Consider the following 19,497-nt stretch of genomic DNA (forward strand, 5'->3'; position numbering starts at 1 on the left):
GATCTAAGCCCAAGTATGCTTATCCATGAAATGGCAATGATAGCAATATTTACATCGTATGGTTGTTGTGAGGCTTAAAGAGATAAGGCAAATAAAATGTGTAAATAAGAAAAAAGGAGATATTTCTGTCCCTCTTTTCTAATTAGAAGAGCAAATGATAAATGATATAGAAGCCTATGTAATTTATGCCTGTTTTTGAAGTAGATTTATATTTATGCCTGTATGTATGTATGTCTGTATTGTTTTTGTTTTTTTTTACTTTGTTAAATCCAATTACTCTTGTAATTCCTTCTTTTATAACCACTTTGCAGCAGTTTTAAGCATAAGGGCCCAGGTAGATTTATCCTAATTTGACTAGATTGCACTTGGAAGGCTGCAAAGAGCTGCAAAATCCCAGAACCAGTTTCATCCGTCCTGTGGGCATTAGCCAACATGACAGTTCTTTCAGCTTCATAGTTCCAGCTATTTTTTTTTCCCCTTTTCTGCTTCCTGAGTCACTCAACTGTAGGAATTGCAATGCTTGTCTGTTTTTGACCTGCAAATCCTTTCTAATTTCTTGCTGTCTTTGTTCTCAGGAAAGGATGTAACAGCGGTACATGCTCCTAGTAGAGATGAGGTCTCTGCAGAATGGCTTGCTCAGAGAAGACATGCAGAAACCAAGAAGACATTAATTTCTAGTACATGGATCCAGAGTTTAATCAAATTTTGGCAATATCAGTCCGTGACCTTTTCTCTGATTAGCGAATTTATGCACAATTTAACTCTCTGCTCTCTGTTCACGTTTAGTATGTCTTTGCTTCCTATACCATAATCATCAGGAAATTTCAAATCCTTAATGGGACAAAGATCTTGATTTTTCTTTTCTGTATGAGAACAAAAAGAATGTCTATTCGATATTCTACAGATTTTAAAAGAACTATTTGCTGTTATATTTCCCATTTTTTTCTTACAGACATGACTAGAACATTCAGGAAGATTCCAGAGACTCATCATATTTTTCCTTAAATTTCCCAATATGTCATTAAATAATGCTTTTTTCCCCTCTCGAGTGAATGCTATGAAGACAATTTCATTTTCAAGGCAATATTTTCTGTTATAAGCTAAGGACTAGAACCCCATCTGTTTGCATTTAATATCAGTACCTCATGTCCTTTTAAAACTAGTCTTAATTAAATCTATGAACTGCTCTGCCATGTATGTGAGTGCAATGATTCTTTGTTCCATATGAATTCATACTCATTAAAACTGAAAAATTAAGATAGTATTTCGTCACTGATATTAATGGTTTTTATAATAATGAATTAGCATTCTGCAGAAATAATGTTGCTTTTAATATTTTGCCTGTCTGTCTAGAAAACTATAAAGTTGTCACTAATTATATTTGACATTTTGAAAAATAAGTCTTCTGAGATAGTGTGTTAAAATGTTGCTGAATTTCATATGCTTTATATCTCTAGGAATTTTCAAAGGTTTTTAATGATTTGCACTTTAAACAATAATTAAACAGTAATTAAGATAATATTAATAATGAGAAAGCAATGAAATTGGGATAAGATAAATTAATGAATAAAATTCATAATTACAAATGGATATCTTCCCCTCACCTATATTTTTGATAAGTAGCTATGAGATGAAAGTATTAACTTTTTCTCAAAATATACAATAAAAAATTAAATCATGTTAAAAATTTAATAAAATCATAATCACCTATTGGACATTTTGTAATAAGATCTTTAACCAAAAGATAGGCTTCAAATGTAAATACAACATACCTTATAACTTCTTGTTCTTATTAGGTGTATCACAGACCTTCCATAACATGAAAATATATTTGAAAGACTATACTTAGATTTTCTTATTACCACTTGTTGTCAAGCTTAGTCATTTCCCTAAGTTAAAATTAAATCAACAAATCCCACTTTTTGGATTTTCAACACCACCTTCAAGAAAAAATGAAATAAATAGAATAACAGAAACGAACTAAAATTTCTAGATTTGGTAGAGGACTTAAACAATTAATACGCAAATAAAGAGTAGAAGTGATAAAATGATCACTTAAATGCCAACTTTTTTCTAAGAACAGCATGGCAATGTCTTTAATCCAAAGATGTAACAAATAAGCCCCATTGCCTTCCTCCTTCTACTCATATCGCCCTGTATTAAAGTATTGTCTCTGTAGTTTTGTTTCTTGATATTTCCCCCAACCAATCCATCATAGCACATTCCAAAGTATCCTGTGAACTTACCAGTGGTGTAATTCAACTGTTTCATAAAAAACGGAATATTATTTCATGTGCCAAATCATTAATATTATAATTTCTTATACTTATTTAGGTATGAAAACCACAACAGCATTAAAACATGCTCACAAAGGATTAGACTTTTTAATAATAAAATCCAGTTGCCTCACAAATATCCAAAGGTTGCCAATGTTCTGAAAAAAAAAAAAATTATTATCCGGTCCATTCCAACTCATAGTGACCCTATGGGACAGAGTAGAACTGCCTCATAGAGTTTCCAAGAAGCACCTGGTGGATTTGAACTGCCGACTTTTTGGTGAGCGGCTGCAGTGCTGAACCACTACAGCACCAGGGTTTCCATGTTCTGAAAGTGCAGGGAAATTTTCCTGAACAGCGCATGAGAACCCACTACACCACCAACATCGTGTGATGATTTTTCTCTTTTATGCAAAGTGTGGGGTGTTAATAGACTTGGACCATGTTACAGAAGGTGTGTAAGGGCTTATGTGCCTTTTGCAAGAAATCCTTTTTCTATCAGCAGTATAGCTCAGGCTGCTAACCAGAAGGTCACCAGTTCAAATCCACCAGCTGCTCTTGAGAAATCCTATGGGGCAGTTCTGCTCTGTCCTATGGGGTTGCTATGAGTCAGAATCAACTTGACAGCAACGGGTTTTTGGTTTTGGCTAAGATAGCTTTGGTGGAAATTCCCTGCTTGGTATGATTATATTGTGCCCAGAGATTCAATATAGGAGCCCTGGTGGCACAGTGTTTAAGAGCTATGTCTGCAAACCAAAGGTCGACTGTTGGAATCCACCAGCTACTCCTTAGAAACCCTATGGGGTAGTTCTACTCTGTCCTATACAGTCTCTACAAGTTGCAACTGACTCAATGACAATGGGTGTTTAGAGATTCAGTGCATAAATCCCTCTGTGATAATTATTATTCGTTGACTACTAATTAATTAGTTGTTAATTTATTAGATTATTTCATTAATATTAACATTTAGATTATTTCATAATGTATAATTTATTAACAGTAGATTACTTTTCCAATTTTTCAGATGAGGTAAAAAATAATTGTGACCAGAAGTCAGAGGTGTCCTAGGATGGCAATGTGTATCTGAGACTGTATATACAGAAGTTGTGCTGTGTTTGTGGCCCATTTGCTGTTTTCATCCTTTGCCAAGTATGGTCACTTTAAAGCAGCTTAGAGGGCAGGTTGTCAAAATATTAGAAAACTACCAACTTCAGGTGTTAGTATGAGCAATAGTGTGGGTAAAACAAATACTGGAAATAAAGGATGAATAAAATTCTTAATATGATCTGTTCATTGTTAACAGATGATTAAAAATGGTTTTGCCTAAGACAAACTAACAAGGCAACTAAATGATGGGGTTGGGGTGATCTCTCATTTCTTCCACTGCCACCAGAGATTAGTACAGTCAAAATTTTCTTAAGTTGATAGTAAAACATTTGCCTTAATTAGATGTCAAATATTGTGTATGATAGAAATAAAGGAAGAGCGGGGGGAGGGGGGGAAGAAGGTAAAACAAAATTTAAAATAAAACAAATCTTAGACAGAACAACCTCCCTGTTAAACCCCAAAGAATGTATTTCCAATCCTGGCTCATCATTTTCCTTGCCAAGAATCTTTAGCTCAAGAAATCGTACCTTGTATAGTACTTTAGGGGCTTACAAAATGCTCTGATGAATACTATCTTAGCTATAGACCTCCACAAATCAATTTTGTGGAACCCATAAATGGTACCCTGGTATTAATTAGATCCCTCATTTCCTCAAAATTGCAGATCTTCACATGTATTCTGGCAGTCTCAAAAGAATATCACTATGTCTCAAGTCAATATCAAATACCTGCATTTCAAGCCGTAAACAGTGGACACAACCTTAAACTGCCTGTAGACAAATTCTTGTTGTACTTCCTTTACAAAAGTGAGGATACTGACAGATTGGTTGACCCACACTTATCTAATGTAGTAAAGTGGTAAAAACAGAGACCCAATAGGCAAACCTTATGCTTTTCTCATCAGTTTCTTTATATATAAAATATCTGCCTGGCTAGAGTTTCTAGCAGTTTGTAATGTAGGTCATTTTGTTTTGAAAAAGGGTTTTATTTAGTTTTGTTTAAATAATAAGTATAGGTTATTACTTTTTTGTTAGTTGACTACAACTCATAGTGACCCTATATACAACAGAACAAAACCTTGCCCGGCACTGTGCTATTCTCACAATAGTTGCTATGTTTGAGCCCACTGGTGCAGCCACTCTGTCAATCCATTTAATTGAGGGTCCCTCTAATTTCACTGACTCTCTTCTTTACAGAGCATAATGTCCTTCTCCAGTGATTAGTCCCTCCTGATGATGTATCAGAAAAGTAAGCGAGACGAAGTCTTGCCATCTTCACTTATAAGGAGCATTCTGGCTGTCCTTCCTCAAAGATTGGTTTGTTTATTCTTCCAGCAGTCTATGGTATATTTAATATTCTTTGCCAACACCACAATTATAATTTGTCAATTCTTCTTCAGTCTTCCTTTTTCATTGTCCAGTTTTTGCATGCATATGAGGTGATTGAAAATACCATGGCTTGGGTAAGGCTCACCGTACTCATCAAAGTGAAATCTTTGCTTTTTCAGATTTTAAAGAGGTCTTTTGCAGCAGATCTTCCCAATGCAATACATTATTTCATTCCTTAACTGCTGTTTCCATAGGTTTTTGCGGTACAATGGATGGCTTTTGTGTGGTCTTTCTTGCCATGGTCTTGTAGCTCCCACGCAAGTGATTGGGTGGGACTGTGCAAATAGGGTAATTGTGGCCCACCAAGGGAATTGGTCAGTCTTGCCATCCCGCTGGGCTTGAAATGAGCCATGCCATAGGCTGGAGAGAAATGATACCACCACTACCAAGAAAGAACAGCCAGGAGCAGAGAGCCATCCTTTGGACCTGGGATCTCTGCACTTAGAAGCTCCCAGAACCAGGGGACCGAGAGAGAGAGAGAAAGAGAGACAGAGATAGATAGAGAGAGCTGTAACCCTGAAGACAACGAGAAGTGGTGGCAGGAGAGACTGGCAGGAAACTACACAGTGGGCTTCCTGGCCTGTGAAGGGAGAAAGCTGAGTGCCTGGGGTGCCTCTGGGGGCTTATCAGCAGGGACTGAAAAAGCAGGGCAGAGGCCTAGGGCCACAGAGAGATAGAGCAGGGCAGAGGCCTAGGGCCACAGAGAGGTGTGCATGTGAGCATAGCTGGAGAGGCTATCCTGATTAAAAAACTGTACCTGAGTGTTCCTGAGCCAGAATTGTAACTTGCTACTTCCCTAATAGACTACATAATTGCAAGTATGATCTGTGAGTTTTGTGTGGCCATTGGAATGAAGAGAAGTAGAGAGTGCCATGGAAGGGACAGTTGATGACAGAACTGGTAAAGATGGCAGATAGGAGGCATGTCTGACCTCCACCTCATAGGAATCAGTCTTGGGCTATTGGTCTTGATTCTCCTTCCCCCTTGTGAAGTTAGAGGAGGTCAGGCACTGCCCCCATGCCATTTTTACAGTACTGATTGAATGAATGAATGAAATTCTTGACAATTTGGTTATTATGATGTTTGTGGGTCCAGTGTGAGGATTTTAGTTTTCCTTAAAGTTTCATTGCTACCCATACTGAAGGCTGTAGTCCTTCTCCTTCATCAGTAAGTGTTTCAAGTTGTCTTCATTTTTGGAAAGTAAGATTGTATGTCATGTGCATATCTCAGATTGCTAATGAGTATTCCTCCCATCTTGAATGTTTATAGCAGCTTATTTCATAATTGCCCTAAATTGGAAAGAGCTCAGCCTACCTAAGGTCCCCCTAAGGTCCATCAACATGTGAAAGGATAGACAAATTACAGTGTATCCACAAAAGTTGCTTGCCACTCAGCAATAAGCAGAACAAGATGTCAATATACACAACAAAAAGAATGAATTTCACATGCATTAAGGGAGGGTTTGGAAGGAGAAAAGATGTTAAAAGTCCTTGTGTCATTTGAAAGGGAAATAAAATTATTAATAAAAATTAGTCTTGTTAAATACAAATGTTAAGTTTTAAGAATAACTACTAATTTTTTTACTAAAATATTGGAGCTTGTGTATAATATCAAATAAATGGAATAAAAAAATGGAATGACTGGGAAAAAAACCTCAGTTGTTCTAAAAGAAGCCTAGAAAGAACAGGGGAAAACAAAATTAACATTATCTCAATTAATTAAGAAAAAAACTATTTGATAAGGCTCAATACTTATTTCTGATTAAATGTCTAGGCAGACAAGAAATCAAAGAACTGTTGAAAAATGAATAAAGTTGGTGGTTAATAACATTGTAAGAATGTTTATTTTATGATCTGATAATTACACTATTTCTGCAAGATGATATCATTAGAGTAAGCTTGGCAAAGGTAGACAGAGACCCTCTGTGCCAGTTCTGCAACTTTTCTGTAAGCTTAAAATTATTTTGAAACAATAAACTTTAAAAAAAAAAGGAAACTTCCATAATTTGTAAAGACTCTATCCCAAAAATCAACCATAAATATTTTATTTAAGGAAGAATGTTTAGCTGCTTTCTATTCTCTGTTATACAGAAACCATCATCTGTGTACTATTTCATTTGGCACTGGACAATACTGTAATAAAATAAAGGATTGCAAAGGGGGATATAAAGTTGCCATTATTAAGAGAAGAAATTATTATCATCTAGACAAAACATAGCATCAAATGACAACAAAATACAGAAAATTCTCCAGATAAAGGAGCAACTTAGAAAAAACCAATAACATATCTCCATAACATCGATAACTGGGCAGAAAATATAATCTGACATAAGATGACAATGACATCACCAAGAATTACTATAAACTATCTTGAAATTAAACGAGAATATATAAGTCCTTTTTGAAGAAGCTTAAAAGTCTAATAAAGGATACTGAAAAATAGCTGAGCAGTGGAAGCATATTCCAGACTTTTGAATGATAAGGTTTAATATTATAAACATATCAATGCTACCAGGACAAATCTATAAATTCTATTTAATTCAAATTAAATCTCAGTTTAAATTATTTTAATAATTTGATATCAAAAAAAAAAAAAACAAATCCAGTGCCGTCGAGTCGATTTCGACTTATAGCGACCCTATAGGACAGAGTAGAACTGCCCCGTAGAGTTTCCAAGGAGTGCCTGGTGGATTCGAACTGCCAACCCTTTAGTTAGCAGCCGTAGCACTTAACTGCTACGCCACCAGGGTTTAAGAATTTGATATACTCACTATAAAATGTAGATGGAGCTTGATATATTCACTACAAATGTAGGTGGACAACTACATTCTAAGAATAGGCATGTGAACATTTTTTTTTAATTAATTTTTATTAAGCTTCAGGTGAACATTTACTATTCCAATCAGTCTGTCACATGTAGATTTACATACATCTTACTCCCTTTTCCCACTTGCTCTCCCCCTATTGAGTCAGCCCTTTCAGTCTCTCGTTTCCTGCCAATTTTGCCATCTTCCCTCTCTCTCTATCTTCCCATCCCCCCTCCAGTCAAGAGTTGCCAACACACTCTCCAGTGTCCACCTGATTTAATTAGCTCACTCTTCATCAGCATCTCTCTCCCCCCCACTGACCAGTCCTTTTCATGCCTGATGAGTTGTCTTCGGGGATGGTCCCTGTCCTGTGCCATCAGAAGTTCTGGGGAGCATTGTCTCTGGGATTCCTCTAGTCGCAGTCATACCATTAGGTATGGTCTTTTTATGAGAATTTGGGGTCTGTATCCCATTGGTCTCCTGCTCCCTCAGGAGTTGTCTGTTGTGCTCCCTAACAGGGCAGACATCGATTGTGGCCGGGCACCAACTAGTTCTTCTGGTCTCAGGATAATGTAGGTCTCTGGATCATGTGGCCCTTTCTGTCTCTTGGGTTCTTAGTTGTCGTGTGACCTTGGTGTTCTTCCTTTGCCTTTGCTCCAGGTGGGTTGAGACCAATTGATGTATCTTAGATGGCCGCTTGTGGCTTTTAGGACCCCAGGTGCCACAATTCAAAGTGGGATGCAGAATGTTTTCATAATAGAATTATTTTGCCCATTGACTTAGAAGTCCCCTCAAACCATGTTCCCCAGACCCCAGCCCCTGCTCCACTGACCTTTGAAGCTTTCATTTTATCCCGGAAACCTCTTTGCTTTTAGTCCAGTCCTGTTAGGCTGACCTTCCTTGTATTGAGTGTTCTCTTTCCCTTCACCCAAAGCAGTTCTTATCTACTGATTGATCAATATAAAACCCTCTCCCTCCCTCCCTCCCTCCCTCCCCCCTTCGTAACCACAAAAGTATGTGTTCTTCTCCGTTTTTTCTATTTCTCAAGATCTTATAACAGTGGTCTTATACAATATTTGTCCTTTTGCCTCTGACTCATTTCGCTCAGCATAATGCCTTCCAGATTCCTCCATGTTATGAAATGTTTCAGAGATTCGTCACTGTTCTTTATCGATGCGTAGTATTCCATTGTGTGGATATACCACAATTTATTTACCCGTTCGTCCGTTGACGGACATCTTGGTTGCTTCCAGCTTTTTGCTATTGTAAAGAGAGCTGCAATAAACATGCGTGTGCATATATCTGTTTGTGTGAAGGCTCTTCTTTCTCTAGGGTATATTCCGAGGAGTGGGATTTCTGGGTTGTATGGTAGTTCTATTTCTAACAGTTTAAGATAACGCCAGATGGATTTCCAAAGTGGTTGTACCATTTTACATTCCCACCAGCAGTGTATGAGAGTTCCAATCTCTCCGCAGCCTCTCCAACATTGATTATTTTGTGTTTTTTGGATTAATGCCAGTCTAGTTGGTGTGAGATGGAATCTCATCGTAGTTTTAATTTGCATTTCTCTAATGGCTAATGGTCGGGAGCATTTTCTCATGTATCTGTTGGCTGCCTGAATATCTTCTTTAGTGAAGTGTGTGATCATATCCTTTGCCCACTTCTTGATTGGGTTGTTTATCTTTTTGTGGTTGAGTTTTGACAGAATCATATAGATTTTAGAGATCAGGCGCTGGTCTGAGATGTCATAGCTGAAAATTCTTTCCCAGTCTGTAGGTGGTCTTTTTACTCTTTTGGTGAAGTCTTTAGATGAGCATAGGTGTTTGATTTTTAGGAGCTCCCAGTTATCTGGTTTCTCTTCATCATTTTTGGTAATGTTTTGTATTCTGTTTATGCCCTGTATTAGGGCTCCTAGGGTTGTCCCTATTTTTTCTTCCATGATCTTTAGCGTTTTAGTCTTTATGTTTAGGTCTTTGATCCACTTGGAGTTAGTTTTTGTGCATGGTGTGAGGTATGGGTCCTGTTTCATTCTTTTGCAAATGGTATCCAGTTATGCCAGCACCATTTGTTAAAAAGACTATCATTTCCCCAATTGACTGACACTGGTCCTTTGTCAAATATCAGCTGCTCATACGTGGATGGATTTATGTCTGGGTTCAATTCTGTTCCATTGGTCTATGTGCCTGTTGTTCTACCAGTACCAGGCTGTTTTGACTACTGTGGCTGTGGCTGCATAATAGGTTCTGAAATCAGGTAGAGTGAGGCCTCCCACTTTCTTCTTCTTTTTCAGTAATGCTTTGCTTATCCGGGGCTTCTTTCCCTTCCATATGAAATTAGTGACTTGTTTCTCTATCCCCTTAAAATATGACATTGGTATTTGGATTGGAAGCACGTTATATGTATAGATGGCTTTTGGTACAATAGACATTTTCACAATGTTAAGTCTTCCTATCCATGAGCAGGGTATGTTTTTCCACTTAAGTATGTCCTTTTGAATTTCTTGTAGCAGAGTTTTATAGTTTTCTTTGTATAGGTCTTTTACATCCTTGGTAAGATTTATTCCTAAGTATTTTATCTTCTTGGGGGCTACTGTGAATGGTATTGATTTGGTTATTTCCTCTTCGGTGTTCTTTTTGTTGATGTAGAGGAATCCAAGTGATTTTTGTGTGTTTATTTTATAACCTGAGACTCTGCCAACCTCTTCTATTAGTTTCAGTAGTTTTCTGGAGGATTCCTTAGGGTTTTCCATGTATATGATCATGTCATCTGCAAATAGTGATAGCTTTACTTCCTCTTTGCCAATCCGGATACCCTTTATTTCTTTGTCTAGCCTAATTGCCCTGGCTAGGACTTCAAGTACGATGTTGAATAAGAGCGGTGATAAAGGGCATCCTTGTCTGGTTCCCGTTCTCAAGGGAAATGCTTTCAGGTTCTCTCCATTTAGAGTGATATTGGCTGTTGGCTTTGCATAGATGCCCTTTATTATGTTGAGGAATTTTCCTTCAATTCCTATTTTGGTAAGAGTTTTTATCATAAATGGGTGTTGAACTTTGTCAAATGCCTTTTCTGCATCTATTGATAAGATCATGTGGTTTTTATCTTTTGTTTTATTTATGTGATGGATTACATTAACGATTTTTCTGATATTAAACCAGCCTTGCATACCTGGTATAAATCCCACTTGATCAGGGTGAATTATTTTTTGATGTGTTGTTGGATTCTATTGGCTAGAATTTTGTTGAGGATTTTTGCATCTATGTTCCTGAGGGATATAGGTCTAAAATTTTCTTTTTTTGTAATGTCTTTACCTGGTTTTGGTATCAGGGAGATGGTAGCTTCATAGAATGAGTTGGGTAGTATTCCGTCTTTTTCTATGCTTTGAAATACCTTCAGTAGTAGTGGTGTTAGGTCTTCTCTGAAGTTTTGGTAGAACTCTGCAGTGAAGCCATCTGGGCAGGACTTTTTTTTGTTGGAAGTTTTTTGATTACCGTTTCAATCTCTTTTTCTGTTATGGGTCTATTTAGTTGTTCTACTTCTGAATGTGTTAGTTTAGGTAGGTAGTAATTTTCCAAGAATTTATCCATTTCTTCTAGGTTTTCAAATTTGTTAGAGTACAATTTTACGAAGTAATCTGAAATGATTCTTTTAATTTCATTTGGCTCTGTTGTGATGTGGTCCTTCTCGTTTCTTATTCGGGTTATTTGTTTCCTTTCCTGTTTTTCTTTAGTCAGTCTAGCCAATGGTTTATCAATTTTGTTAATTTTTTCAAAGAACCAGCTTTTGGCTTTGTTAATTCTTTCAATTGTTTTTCTGTTCTCTAATTCATTTAGTTCAGCTCTAATTTTTATTATTTTCTTCTGGTGGCTTATGGGTTCTTTTGTTGCTCACTTTCTATTTGTTCAAGTTGTGGGGACAGTTCTCTGATTTTGGCTCTTTCTTCTTTTTGTATGTGTGCATTTATTGATATAAATTGGCCTCTGAGCACTGCTTTTGCTGTGTCCCAGAGGTTTTGATAGGAAGTATTTTCATTCTCGTTGCTTTCTAAGAATTTCCTTATTCCCTCCTTGATGTCTTCTATAACCCAGTCTTTTTTCAGGAGGGTATTGTTCAGTTTCCAAGTATTTGATTTCTTTTCCCTAGTTTTTCTGTTATTGATTTCCAGCTTCATTGCCTTGTGGGCTGAGAAGATGCTTTGTAATATTTCGATGTTTTGGATTCTGCAAAGATTTGTTTTGTGACCTAATATGTGGTCTATTCTAGAGAATGTTCCATGTGCACTAGAAAAAAAAAGTATATTTTGCAAGAGTTGGGTGGAGAGTTCTGTATAAGTCAATGAGGTCAAGTTGGTTGATTGTTGTAAGTAGGTCTTCCGTGTCTCTGTTGAGCTTCTTACTGGATGTCCTGTCCTTCTCCGAAAGTGGTGTGTTGAAGTCTCCTACTATAAATGTGGAGGTGTCTATCTCACTTTTCAATTCTGTTAAAATTTGATTTATGTATCTTGCAGCCCTGTCATTGGGTGCATAAATTTTTAATATGGTTATGTCTTCCTGATCAATTGTCCCTTTTATCATTATGTAGTGTACTTCTTTATCCTTTGTGGTGGATTTAAGTCTAAAGTCTATTTTGTCAGAAATTAATATTGCTACTCCTTTTCTTTTTTGCTTATTATTTGCTTGATATATTTTTTTCCATCCTTTGAGTTTTAGTTTGTTTGTGTCTCTAAGTCTAAGGTGTGTCTCTTGTAGGCAGCATATAGATGGATCGTGTTTCTTTATCCAGTCCGAGACTCTCTGTCTCTTTATTGGTGCATTTAGTCCATTTACATTCAGCATAATTATAGATAAATAAGTTTTTAGTGCTGTCATTTTGATGCCTTTTCATTTGTGTTGTTGGCCATTTCATTTTTCCACATACTTTTTTGTTCTGAGATGTTTTTCTTAGTAGATTGTGAGATCCTCTTTTTCATAAGGTTTAACTTTGTGTTTGTTGAGTCATTACGTTTTTCTTGGCTTTTTTCTTGAGTTATGGAATTGATATTCCTTTTTGTGGTTACCTTATTATTTACCCCTATTTTTCTAAGTAAAAACCTAACTTGTATTGTTCTATATCGCCTTGTATCACTCTCCATCTGGCAGTTCAATGCCTCCTATATTTAGTCCCTCCTTTTGATTACTGTGATCGTTTATCTATTGATTTCCATGATTTCCTGTTATGTGTATTTTTTTGTTTATTTATTTATTTTTTAGAATTAATCTTAATTTGTTTGTTTTTGTGCTTTCCCTATTTGAGTTGATATCAGGACGTTCTGTTTTGTGACCTTGTATTGTGCTGGTACCTGATATTATTGGTTATCTGACCAAACAATCTCTTTTAGCATTTCTTGTAGCCTTGGTTTGGTTTTTGCAAATTCTCTAAACTTGTGTTTATCTGTAAATATCTTAGTTTCGCCTTCATATTTCAGAGAGAGTTTTGCTGGATATATGATCCTTGGCTGGCAGTTTTTCTCCTTCAGTGCTCTGTATATGTCGTCCCATTCCCTTGTTGCCTGCATGGTTTCTGCTGAGTAGTCTGAACTTATACTTATTGATTCTCCCTTGAAGGAAACCTTTCTTTTCTCCCTGGCTGCTTTTAAAATTTTCTCTTTATCTTTGGTTTTGGTGAGTTTGATGATAATATGTCTTGGTGTTTTTCTTTTTGGATCCATCTTAAATGGGGTTCGATGAGCATCTTGGATAGATATCCTTTCATCTTTCATGATGTCAGGGAAATTTTGTGTCAGGAGTTCTTCAACTATTTTCTCTGTGTTTTCTGTCCCCCCTCCCTGTTCTGGGACTCCAATCACTTGCAAGTTATCCTTCTTGATAGAGTCCCACATGATTCTTAGGGTTTCTTCATTTTTTTTAATTCTTTTATCTGATTTTTTTTTCAGTTATGTTGGTGTTAATTCCCTGGTCCTCCAGATGTCCCAGTCTACATTCTAAATGCTCGAATCTGCTCCTCTGACTTTCTATTACATTGTCTAATTCTGTAATTTTATTGTTAATCTTTTGGATTTCTACATGCTGTCTCTCTATGGATTCTTGCAACTTATTAATTTTTCCACTATATTCTTGAATAATCTTTTTGAGTTCTTCAACAGTTTTATCAGTGTGTTCCTTGGCTTTTTCTGCATTTATCCTAATTTCATTTGTGATATCTTTAAGCATTCTGTAAATTAGTTTTTTATATTCTGTACCTGATAATTCCAGGATTGTATCTTCATTTGGGAAAGATTTTGATTCTTTTGTTTGGGGGGTTGGAGAAGCTGTCATGGTCTGTTTCTTTATGTGGTTTGATATGGACTGCTGTCTCCGAGCCATCACTGGGAAACTAAATTTTCCAGGTAATCAGCTAAAAAAAAAAATGCAGTCAGATCTCTATCTGAATTCTCCCTCTGGCTCAGGGTATTCGGATGTTAATGGAGCCGCCTGGGGAGGGTGGGGGAGGGATCAGAGAGCTAGAAGTGTAGCACCACAGAATATAGAGCTGATCCCCTCGTTCACGCTCCGCCCCCATCCGCCAAAATCCCGGCGGGACGGCTCCCCAGCTGGGACGCTACTCTCCCCGCTCCGAGAGCAGTCACTTCCTCCCGGGGACTTCTCCCTTCGGTGCTCCGCACCTCTCACATGAACTGGGTGGGCATCTCCCGCACGAATGGCTGGACCCGCCCCCGGGGTCTATTCGGAGGAATATGACTGGACCCCGCGCTCACGCCCTGCCCGCGTGCACCAAAGTCCCAGCGGGATGGCTCCCCATCTGGGATGCTACTCTCCCCGCTCCGCCGAGACCTGTCACTTCCTCCAGGGGACTTCTCCCTCCGGTGCACCGCGCCACTCGCACGAACTGGGTGGGCGTCACCCGCACCACCAGGTGGGCCCGCCCCCTGGGTCAATTCAGGGGAATATAACTGATCTCCACGCTCACACCCCGCCCGGTCTCGCCAATATCCCAGCCGGACGGCTCCCCGGCTGGGATGCTACTCTCCCCGCTCCGAGACCTGTCACTTCCTCCCGGGGATTTCTCCCTCCGGTGCGCCTTCTCCCTCCGGTGCGCCACGCCGCACGCTTAAACTGGGTGGACATCCCCCGCACGAACGTCTGGGCCTTCCTCGAGGTCGCTTTAGGGAAATATAGCTGATCCCCACGCTTGCGGCACTCCCGCTTCCCGCCAAACTCCTGGTGGGATGGCTCCCCGGCTGGGATGCTGTTCTCCCCACTCCAAGATCAGTCACTGCCTCCCGGGTGCTTCTCCCACCGGCTGCGCCGCTACGCCGCCCGCACCAACCAGCTACACTCCCTCCCGGGATGGGTTCGGGGGGTAGGGCTGGGCCCCTTGTCTGTGCCGTCTGCCCCCCTGGGCTCTGCCCCAGCTCAGGCTCCGAAGGTCACCTGCCTGGTACGCTGGCTCCTAGTTCTGAAAATGATCGCTGTCTGCCGGTATTTGTTCGTTCTCCATCTCTAAGTCTGTGTTTGTTGTTCACAGTTCATAGATTGTTATGTATGTGATCGATTCACTTGTTTTTCCGAGTCTTTGTTGCAAGAGGGATCTGCGGTAGCGTCCACCTAGTCCACCATCTTGGCCCCGCTCCCTCCATGTGAACATTTTTAAAGAGAGAGAAGGAGGGTAAGGGAGGGAGTTTCTCTACCAGATATTAAGACATTTAAATCCAAATAATAAAACAGTGTTTTGTTACTAGCAAAAATGGGAGGGGACAAATAAAACAGAATAAAGAGCTCAGAGATAGGCCAGTATATAAATGGAAACTTATATGATACAGCTGGTACCACAATTCAATTGCAAAATAATGGATTTTTTAGGAAATGGTGTTGGGAAAATGACTCACTATATATTAAAAAAAAAACAAGGGGGCCAAGATGGCTCACTAGGTAGATGCTACCTCAGATCCGTCTTGCAACAAAGACTCGGAAAAACAAGTGAATTGATCACATACATGACAATCTACGAACTCTGACCATCAAATACAAATCTAAAGAGTTGACCTGAGTGACAGGTGAACGAAAAGCTGCTCCCTGAACCAGCGACTGCTTCTGGAACCCATGACGCACTCCACAGCCTTCAGCCCTCGCAGTTCCCTGGTGCCGAGAGGCAGGGCTGATAGAGGCTTGCTGAGGTGGGACAGGCACAGGACACAGCCCTAACACCTAGCCCCCTGGGTTAACCTCCATAGAGACTCAGCCAGTGCAAGCAGGCTGCACACTGACACGGCTAAGGAGAGAAAGAATGAGCAATCACAGAGAAGCAGTGACTGTTTTCGGAGCCTGGAACCAGTGACCCAGTCAGAAGCCTTGGCACTGGGCTTTGGACTGGGTGCAGGGGAGCTGAGCATGGCATCCTGAGACGGCGCAAACACTGGACGCAGCCCTAGCCCCGTGAAGGGACCTAGGGGGAAGCCCAGCCAGTGCATGCAGACAGCACAGCAACACGGCTGACAGGAGGAGAAGTCACCGGGAGGCAGCAACTGGTTTTGGAGCCGGGAGTGCGGCAACCCAGCCAGGGAACCGTGGCTCTGGGCTTTGGACTGGGAGCAGAAGAACTGACAAGGGCTTCTGAGACAGCACATGCACAGGACACGGGCCTGGCCCTCGGGGGCAATCTCGACCCAGCCAATGCACACAGGCTACATGCCCTTTGGGAATCTCAGATAAAACAGTCCTCACCAAGCAAGATAAGTATCTTTGTCTATATTCTTGTGTGCTAGTCTCTCCTATCTATCTGATCTCTCCCCTCCCCTTCCCAGGCGGCTTCATTAACATTGGAATTTCCTGGGCCAGAGAGTGAAGTGCTCTGCGTTTTTTTTTTGTTTGTTTGCTTTGTCTTTTCCTAACCCATTCTCCTGGCTGAGAGAAGCAGCTACAAAAAACCCAGGGACCAAGAATCCTTCCCTGACTTCCTGAAATTGGACTAAAAATACAGAACCAGCTCCAGCCAAGCATATGAGATCAACAGTCTTGGGCTTTCATCCCTACAGGGAACAAGGTGGCTATTATAATGCAAAGGCAATTCTGATAGTGATCTGACTGTAATTGTTTTAGCAGATTACTGGAAAGACAAGTTTCCCAGGTCTGATATCTCTTCCTGTTAAACAGAGCTCTTACTGACCCACAATGGGGAACTGAGGGCTGAAGCTCCACCCAAACCACATAGCCTCCTGCCATAGGGGTACATGCATTGGGTGCCTAAGGTACAGCTGCAGAGCCCACCCACCAAAGTGCTTTAGGAATAGAGACACAAGTACGTCATTGGCACTTGGGGGAAGCCTGTCAGCATCCTGCCCCCCTGGAATGTGACCCCCTGTGTCTACTAGAATCTGGTTCACACAACTATCACCGCTACCTCTAAGTGAATAGGTGACAGTCTACCCCATGCACTTGGTGATCCAAAATCAGATTCTACCCAAGAATAGTGAACAGACTCTTAGCCTTATATTTCTGGTAACACTGCAAACCAGCTGGTAGAGGACATAAGTGATTCAAAGGCTACAACAATCAAGACAGTGCAATCTAGTAGCCCATCTAAGTATATTGAAAGAAAACAAAACAAGAGAAGACTCAGTGAGCAAATATAAAAAAAATCATATCTTATAGATGGCTCAGAGACAGCAGTCGATATCTAACCACATAAAGAAGAAGACCATGATTATTTCTACAACTCCCCAAATTAAAGAATCAAAATCTTTCTCAAATGAAGATACAATCCTGGAATTGCCAGACACAGAATATAAAAAACTAATTTACAGAATGCTTCAAGACATCAGGGATGACCTAAAAAATGAAACAAGGCAATCTACAGAAAAGCCAAGGAACACACCGATATAGCAATTGAAGGAATCAAAAAGATTATTCAAGAACATAGTGGAAAAATTAATAAGCTACAAGAATCCATAGAGAGACAGCATTCAGAAATCCAAAAGATTAAAAGTAAAATAACAGAATTAGAGAATGCAATAGGAAGTCAGAGGAGTAGAACCGAGCAATTGGAATGCAGAGTGGGGGATTTGGAAGATAAAGCAATGGACACCAATATAGGTGAAGAAAAATTAGATAAAAGAATTTAAAGAAATGAAGAAACCCTAAGAATCATGTGGGACTCTATCAAGAAGAATAACTTGTGTGTAATTGGAGTTCCAAAACAAGGAGGTATAACAGAAAATACAGAGAGAATAGTTGAATATCTCTTGGCAGAAAACTTCCCTGATATCATGAAAGACGAAAGGATATCTATCCGAGATGCTCATCAAACCCCTTTTAAGACAGATCCAAAAAGAAAATCACCAAGGCATACTATCATCAAACTTGCCAAAACCAAAGATAGAGAGAAAATGTTAAAAGCAGCCAGAGATAAAAGAAAGGTCTCCTACAAAGGAGAATCAATAAGTTCAGGCTACTCAGCAGAAACTCTGCAGTCAAGAAGGCAATGGGACGACATATATAGAGCACTGAAGGAGAAAAACTGCCAGCCAATGATCATTTATCCAGCAAAACTCTCTCTCAAATATGAAGGCAAAATGAAAACATTTACAGATAAACACGAGCTTAGAGAATTTGCAGAAACCAAACCAAAGCTACAAGAAATACTAAAGGAAATTGGTCAGAAAATCAACAACATCAGATAACAACACAACACAAGGTCACAGAACAGAACATCCTGATATCAACTCAAATAAGGAAATTACAAAAACAAATTAAGATTAATTTTAAAAATAAAAAAATGCTCTAAACAAGGAATTATTGAAGTCATTATGTAAAAGATCACAATAATCAAAAAGAGGAACTAAATACAGGAGGCATAGAACTGCCATATGGAGAGGAAAACAAGGCGATATAGGACGATACAAGTTCTGTTTTTACTTACAAAAATAGGGGGAAATATTAACGTAACCACAAAGAGGTCTAACAATTCCATAACTCAAAAGAAAAACATAACGACTTAGCAAACATAAATTTGACTACTATGAAAACGACGAACTCACAATTTACAAAGAAAAATGTCTCAGCACAAAAAAGTAAGTGGAAAAGTGAAATTGTCAACAACACACACAAAAAGGCATCAAAATGACAGCACTAAACACATATTTATCTATAATTACACTGAAAGTAAATGGACTAAATGCACCAAAAAAAGACAGAGAGTCTCAGACTGGATAAAGAAACACGATCCGTCTATATGCTGCCTACAAGACACGCACCTTAAACTTAGAGACACAAACAAACTAAAACTCAAAGGATGGAAAAAATATATCAAGCAAACAACAATCAAAAAAGATCAGGAGTAGCAATATTAATTTCTGACAAAATAGACTTCAAAGTTAAATCCACCAGAAAGGATAAAGAAGGACACTACATAATGATTAAAGGGACAATGGACCAGGAAGATATAACCATATTAAATATTTATGTACCCAATGACAGGGCTGCAAGATACATAAAACAAACTTTAACAGAACTGAAAAGTGAGATAGACACCTCCACAATTATAGTAGGAGACTTCAACACACCACTTTCAGAGAAGGATAGGACTTCCAGTAAGAAGCTCAATACAGACACGGAAGACCTAATTGCTACAATCAACCAACTTGACCTCATAGACCTATACAGAACTCTCCACCCAAAAGCTGCAAAGTATGCTTTTTTTTCTAGTGTGCATGGAACATTCTCTAGAATAGATCACATATTAGGTCATAAAACAAACCTTTGAAGAATCCAAAACTTCAAAATATTACAAAGCATCTTCTCAGACCACAAGGCTATAAAAGTGGAAATCAATAACAGAAAAAACAGGGAAAAGAAATCAAATACATGGAAACTGAACAATACCCTGCTCAAAAAAGACTGGGTTATAGAAGACATTAAGGAGGGAATAA

The sequence above is a fragment of the Elephas maximus genome, chromosome 11 (genome assembly GCF_024166365.1).
Source record: "Elephas maximus indicus isolate mEleMax1 chromosome 11, mEleMax1 primary haplotype, whole genome shotgun sequence".
In the NCBI taxonomy this organism is placed as follows: Eukaryota; Metazoa; Chordata; class Mammalia; order Proboscidea; family Elephantidae; genus Elephas; species Elephas maximus.